The sequence below is a fragment of the Notechis scutatus genome, chromosome 3 (genome assembly GCF_049901735.1).
Source record: "Notechis scutatus isolate UNSWTSFEM ecotype Mainland chromosome 3, rNotScu1.2, whole genome shotgun sequence".
Taxonomy (NCBI): Eukaryota; Metazoa; Chordata; class Lepidosauria; order Squamata; family Elapidae; genus Notechis; species Notechis scutatus.
In genome coordinates, this window is record NC_142011.1 from 4,377,612 (window position 1) to 4,384,829 (window position 7,218).

General features: G+C 45.9%; 1 long non-coding RNA gene across 1 annotated transcript; it reads right to left on the bottom strand.

The window, feature by feature from the left end:
• On the bottom strand, positions 1–2,817 carry LOC148131060 (uncharacterized). Its single transcript, XR_015749087.1, has 3 exons — positions 2,709–2,817; positions 1,902–2,085; positions 1–1,809 (listed from the first exon to the last, which is right to left on the bottom strand). It is a non-coding gene; the product is annotated as an uncharacterized LOC148131060 (long non-coding RNA).
• Positions 2,818–7,218: the final 4,401 nt, after the last annotated feature.

Genomic DNA, 7,218 nt, shown 5'->3' on the forward strand with positions numbered 1-7,218 from the left:
CAATGATATGATTTATCATGTTCTTTTTATTCACGTCATTTGCATGCTGACACCACATGGCTTCTCCTGGATGCTTATCGCTCTGGCACATGGTACAGACAAAGCCATCCTCTCAAGCTCGGCACCTTTAGTGTGGGACCTTAAATGAACCCAGCCATTGTAATCAGCTCACTGTGACCAACTTGCACAGCTTATGTCACAACCAAATTGCTTGGCTCCGTCTACGAAAGGATCTGACCTTGTTATGATGAAACTCTTTGGACATCGAAGGAAGGCAAAAACAGGCCTATTTCTGGCCTCCAGAGAGCCTCCGGAGCCCAGGGAGGTGGAAAATGGGCCCTCCACAGCCCGTTTCACTCCCAGGATGGTGCAGGAGGCTGACTAGGCCATGCCCACCATAGCTACGCCTACCCAGCAATTGGGCAGAGAACCGGTTGTTAAATTATTTGAAGCCCACTACTGCTTTGGCATCTATTTATTGGGAAAAGAACTAATCTAGTTTTCCCCCAGAATTCAATTCAGAATACAGCTGGAAGGGACCTGGGAGGTCTTCTAGTCCAACCCCTTACTCAAGCAGGAGATCCTATACCATTTCAGACAAGTGGCTGTTCAATCTCTTCTTAAAAACCTCCAGTGATGGAGCGCCCACGGTTTCTAAAGGCAAGCGGTTCCACTGCTTAAGAGTTCTCACTGTTTGGAAGCTTCTTCTTAATTCCAGGTCGCTTCTTGTAGGAAGAAAAATCCGGTCGGGTTCCAAGTCAGGAGAAAAGGTGCTGGAGATAAAATGGATGCTGGCTATAAGGAAAGGAGGTCTCTGTTTATTTGGTTTCCAGAAACTTCAGTGACAGCAGCAGTGTTTCTGGAGTGGCTGACCAAATGGCTGAGTGAGTGGATGCACCTTTATAGAGTTCTAATTGAGATGCTCCAGGGGGGTTGTGCAATGAAGTGAACCTTGTGACTTTTGCTATTTTAATGGCGGTGGGTTAATCCTATGATGTCCTAAAGGTCATGTCCTCTCTGTAGAATTGGGGGAATGGGGGGGATGTAGATTTTAGGTGTCTTTGTTTCTCTAGTTTTAATACCTCTGGGAGCAGGGCTGAAGGCCTTTTGTTTATGAATAGGTTGATCTGGATTTCTTAACGGGCACAAAATATCTGTCTCTAAAGACTTAAGGCATCTGCTGGAGTCTGTTTCCTGTAGCAGGAAGACCTGGGGCTGCTTTCTGCCTTTAAGAGCCTGTTTCTCTATTTCTCCTTTGGAGAAATATAATATTCTGCCTCTTTTAATGGTCCGTAGAGATTTTCTGTCCTCCAGGTCACGGTTGTCCCAAAGGTGCTTTTTTCAAGAGGCAACTGGACTTCCTTTTTTTTTCTTTGAAGACATTTCGCTTCCATCCCAGCTTCTTCAGCTCAGACCAGATGGTGGGGAACAGAAGGATTTATACACCTTGCAGACAGCTGGTCATTTGCATCCTTTTAGAGGAGTGTGTGCCTCTTTTAATATTAAAGAATATTTTAATTGGAGGGGGGTTTCCTACATTCTCTCCTTCATTAGTTTTCCATCCATTGTTTCTTGTCCTGCCTTCTGGTGCTTTGGAAAATAAGTTGACTCCCCCCCCTCTTCTTGGTGGCAGCCCCTCAAATATTGGAAGGCTTCAAAACAGGTTGTAAGGACCAGCCTCTCCCCTGTTCAAAAAATAAGTGTATAGACTCTTGAAAACATTGTGTTTCAAAAGGAATCTTTTTACTGAAGGGAAGGAAAAGCAAGTCCAAATTCAAAGCAGGATCTGATGTCCCTCAGGGCATGCAACTAGGATATAAAGGGGAATTAGAATTAGAAAACCCCTCCCAACAGTCCGATGTTGATCCCACCAATCCACAGGTGGGAATATGTTATTTTACCAGCGTCTCTGAGAAAGCAGACGAGGAAAGTTTCCCGGGATTATCTTCCAGCCGCTGCAATCCCCAAGAGGTGAGAAATTTCCAGGCATTGGTGGGATTCAAATCTTTTAACAACCGGTTCTGTGGCCATGGCTAGGTGGGCATGGCTTCTTTTTTTTTGTAGCACAGCTGATCATCGGAACATCTGATCGTTGGGAGGGGAAAAAAAGAAATACCTTAAGGAGTGACTGGGCAGGGGAGAATTCAGTCAGTGATGTGAGGCATGTGCACAATGTCGTGCGTGCACGATAAGGACTGACTGGGTGGGGAGGGGAGGGGTTGGGCGGAGAGGGGCAGGGCCAGCCAGGGGTGCAATTTGCCAGTTCTCCGAACTGCACAGAATCGTAACAACCAGTTCTATAGAACCGGTCTGAACCGGTAGAATCCCACCCACTGTTTCCAGGCATCCAGGGCACCAGGCAACAGTTATAAATCCTGGAAAAGGTTCATCCAGAGGCAGTGTAAGAAATAGGACATTTAGGATACATAGAGAGGAAAAGAATTAAATGTGTCAAATCCACACACCCCCACACACCGTCTTTCTTTCATCGAAGAATGGCGGATCTGACACAGGTCCATCTATGCTCCATGCAACCTGTTAAGGATAGGACAGGAGATCGTATCTAACTTCCCGGATCGTCCCTGGGTTGAAATAATAAACCCCTGTGAGCCTCTTGTTGCAAATGAAGCAATTGGGTTGTTGTTTTTTTTGCCTTTTTTTCTCCTGAGAAAACGTAACCTGCCCATAAATCTTGAAGCCAAAAGCACCTTTGGATGTGAATCAGAGAAGTGGCAGCTTCCTGGACTGAAGATACCTGAGGCTAGGTGTGTTCCTCGTTTTCCTGCCTGTCTGGCTCTGTCTTTTTGTTGATTTGGTGTTTTTTTTTTTTTGGGGAGGCTACGCCTGTAGACTTCCAGGAAGAAGGAATGGGACTTCTGAGCATGTGCAAAATGACAAGGCCCCAGTTTGGATGCTTTGCGCTTGCTGAATGAGTCACGTCAAAACAAGGAAATCCTGTAGACATCTGGACAAAAATAAAGTTTGTGGCTTGCCTGGACTTGGAAGGGAGGCCCAGGGGCATTCAGAAATGTGCACGGAGCTACCTTTGCTGTTCCTTCCTTTGTATACCTGCAGTCCTCGACTTATAACCACAATTGAGCTCCAAACATCTGTTGTTAAGCGAGACAGGGGTTAAGTAAGTTTTTCTGACCTTTCTCGCCAGAGTTTTGTGAAGTGAATCGGTTGTTAAGTGAGCAACACGGTTGTTAAGTGAATCCGTTCCCCATTTGCTTGTCAGAAGGTCGCGAAAAGACCCTGGGACATTGCAACTGTCATAAGTACAAGTCAGTTGCCAAGCGCCCAAATTTGGCACATGTGACCATGAGGATGCTGCAATGGCCGCATGTGTGAAAAACGGTCATACCTAAGACACCTATTTCGGTGCCCTTGTAACTTTGAAGGGTACACATAGTCCCCAACTTACAACAGTTCATTTAGTGACCATTCAAAGTTACAATTGCCCTGAGAAAAAGGGACTTATGACCGTTTCTCACATTTACGACCATTCCGGCCTAGTCCTGTGATTAAAATTCAGGCGCTTGGCAACTGACTCGTATTTACGACGGTCGCAGTGTCCCGTGGTCATGTGATCCAAATTAGCGACCTTACGACCATTTTTTCACACTTCTGACCGTTGCAACATCCCCATTATCCTGTGATTTATATTCAGAAACTTGACAACAAACTCACATTTATAATGATTCCAACGTCCCGGGGTCAAATAATCCCCTTTTGCGACCTTCTGACAAGCAACGGGAGAAGCCAGATTCACTTAACGAACAGGTGACTAACTCAATAACTGCAAGGACTCACTTAACAACCCCTGGCGAGAAAATGGAACGAAACGCACTTCACCAATGTCTTGGTTAGAAACGGAAATGTTGGGCTCAGTTGTGTTTGCAAGTCCAAACGGTTGTAAGTTGAGGCCATTTCTTATTTTTTATTGCACTTGGCTCTGGATGCCAGCCTGGGCCCCTGCCACGGCCGTCCCTCGATTATCCAGGAGATGCAGCCATTGGTCAGAAATTCAGATTAACACAGTTGGAAGGGGCCTTGGAGGTCATCTAGTCCAACCCCCTGCCCCAAGTAGGAGACCCTACACCATTTCTGACAGAGGGCAGTCCAGTCTCTTCTTGAAAGCCTCCAGGGATGAAGCTCCCATAACATTGAAATAATAGAATAATAATAGAGTTGGAAGGGACTTTGGAGGTCATCTAGTCCACCCCCCTGCCCAAGCAGGAGACCCTATACTACTTCTGACAGAGGGCAGTCCAGTCTCTTCTTGAAAGCCTCCAGGAATGAAGCTCACACAACTTCCGAAGGCAAATTCTGCTCCATCAGTTGATTGTTCTCCCTGTCAGAAAGTTTCTCCTTATTTCCAGGTTGAATTTCTCCTTGATCAGTTTCCATCCATTATTCTTTGTCTGGCCTACAGGTGCTTTAGAAAATAGCTTGACCCCCTTCCTCCTCTCTGTGGCAGCCCCTCAAATATTGGAAGATGCTCTCCTGTCTCCCCTGGTCCTTCTCTTCCCTAGACTAGCCAAGCCAAGTTCCTGTAACTGTTCTTCGTATGTTTTACCCTCCAGTCCCCTAGTATCATCCTGGTTGCTCTTCTCTGCCCTCTTTCTAGAGCAGGGGTCACCAACCTTTTGGACCTCAGGGACCACCAAACTCATAATTTTAAATCTCAGGGACCACTAACCAGTTCTGTGGGTGTGGCCTAATTTATGGGTGTGGCTTAGTGATCATATGACTGGCTGGGCATGGCTTGTATGTAAATATTATAAATATTTATATAAATATTGAATTTTTTTTTGTTATAAAAAAGAGCAACTTTTACCCAAAATCAGGCAAAGCAGGCAGGCAGATTGAGTTGCACACAGAATCATTCAGTGATCTAGTTATCTGCCATCAGCTACCTGAGTCTGTCACATTAAACTTGCTTGCCGTGAGTCTGCAGTGAATAATAGAACCTTCAGTCCTAAGGGAGGTTCGGCTGTGCTTAAAAGCAGAGCCGAAGATCTAAAGAAGATCTAGAAAGCAAGAAATCCAACCTTTTCCTGCTTCCTAGCTAATCTAAATTTCCCAGCACAGCAGAGCAGTTGATGGTTGGAAAAAAGGAAAAATAGCAAAAAAAATAGCAGGCAAGTTTGCCGGGTAAGGAGTGAGTGGGTTGGGAGGGTTCCTGCGGGCCATATAGGCGGTGCAGCCTTGTGTTTCTGCACAGCCTGGATTAATTGCTCTGGGTGGGTGCTGTAGGGGTGAGATTTCTCTGCGGCCTACCAAAATTTTCTCAAGGCCCACCAGTTGGTGACCACTGTTCTAGAGCCTCAACATCTCTTTTATAGTGTGGTGACCAAAACTGGATGCAGTACTCTAGGTGTGGTCTTACTAAGGCTTTATAGAGTGATATTAGTACCTCCCTTGATTTTAATTGTATTCCTCTGTTAATGCAGTTTAGGATTGATTTGCATTGGCTATTTTGGCGGCTGCTGCACACGGCTGGCTCCTATTTAGCTGGTTGTCCACTAAGACTCCAAGATCCCTCTCACAGTTCCTGCTATTGAGCCTGGTTTCACCCCAGTCTGTATGTGTCCTTTTGGTTTTTCTTGCCTAAGTGTAGGACTTTCCTTTTCTCTACGTTGAATTTCATTGTGTTAGATTATTTGCAACCCTGGAAAAATAAGGAGAGGAAGGGGAAAAAGAGGGGGTATAATGTAATAGGAGAAAAAGAAAGAAAAAGGCACCAACTCCCCACTCTATTTGGCACAGTCAAAGGTGACACCATTACAACTACAACTTTTTGCTTTTACACAACAGTATGTCCAAGCCATTTCTATAACAATAAGCCCATCTAGTTTAAAAAAAAAAACAGAATCGAGGTTTCCTATTTGTTTGTTTGTTTGTTTTTCTCTCAGGACAAACACAAAATCCAGAAGCCCTTTCTCAAACCAGAGACAAAATTAAATATAATCTCTTATTTCAGGTCAAAGAAACATATTTTTTTTAACCCTCTCAGCTTCCCTCGCTGTGCGGGGGAATAATAGATCGTTTGTTCTCCTGTTTGCAAATCTAGTCCATCATATTTTACCAATGCTGTTTTGGTGGGGTTTTTTTTTTGGTCTTTGTATTTTATACTTCGATGAACTAATAAAAAGTTTCAACACAGAACTGACAGCCGGTAGGGTCCTCGGCTGGTGCCATGTAGCATCTTGGTTAGGGATGCAATTTGCATCTGGTTTTATTGCCAATTCGGAGGGTCAAGTTGAACGCTGAAAGGGCCATTCCCCGGGGGAGAGGAGAGAGGATTTCGACTGCCAGGTGGCAAGAGGACAAAAGAGGACCTCAGCCTGTCCCCCACCTATCCAAGAGAGCCAGCCCCTTCCAGGATTTCACTGCCAGCCATGGGGAAGGAGGGGGGCGAAAGGGGCTTGGGGGGAGGTGGAGGAGGGAGAGAGAGAAAATGAGGAAAGCCAGCCCAACTGTGCTTAGCTGGGGACAAAAGGAGGACCCGTCAAAGGACCTCTGGACACATGCGAAGAGAAACGTCCATCTGTCGCATCCGGGCATCCTGCGGTGGTCAGTGGAGAGCATGGTCAGTCCTGGCTTTGACCCTTAACCTGACTGGGATGACCCAAAGGGGCGTGGCACAAAGGCAACGCAGTCAAATAAGCAAGAAGAATCTCTTTATTATCTCCAACTTTGTCCCCCGATGTCCAGGTTACCTTCAGTTGGAGGAAAAACTCTCCCAGGAACAAACTTTTACGTGGAGGAAATTCAGTCCGAAAACAAAGTACATACAAACTGTAACTAAAAATCCAAACAAACCACGTTGCAGTAATGAACTTGACAGGGCAGGAGAAAGAATTGCAGGCTTGAAAGCTCAGCGAAACACACAGTTGGGAAGACGCCAGGAACACAGATTAAGCCTTGATGATACCAGATAATTCACTATTTGCTCCCAACAGTTTGCTGTGCGCAGCTTCCCTTTTTAAACACATGTTCCCAGCGGCAGCTAATGAAGGGAATCAGGGCCCTTTCCTCCCCCCGTAAGCCACGCAACCCACGTTGCTCCCTTCTCTGTTCCTCCCTGCGTGCCCTAGGATGAAGAGGGGGTGGGTCTGGATCTTCCTCTGAATTCCCTCTCCCTTGTTCTACCTCTTCCCTGCTCTGCCCAACCGGACTTTGTCCTTCCCCAGTTTCCTCCACAGCCAACGG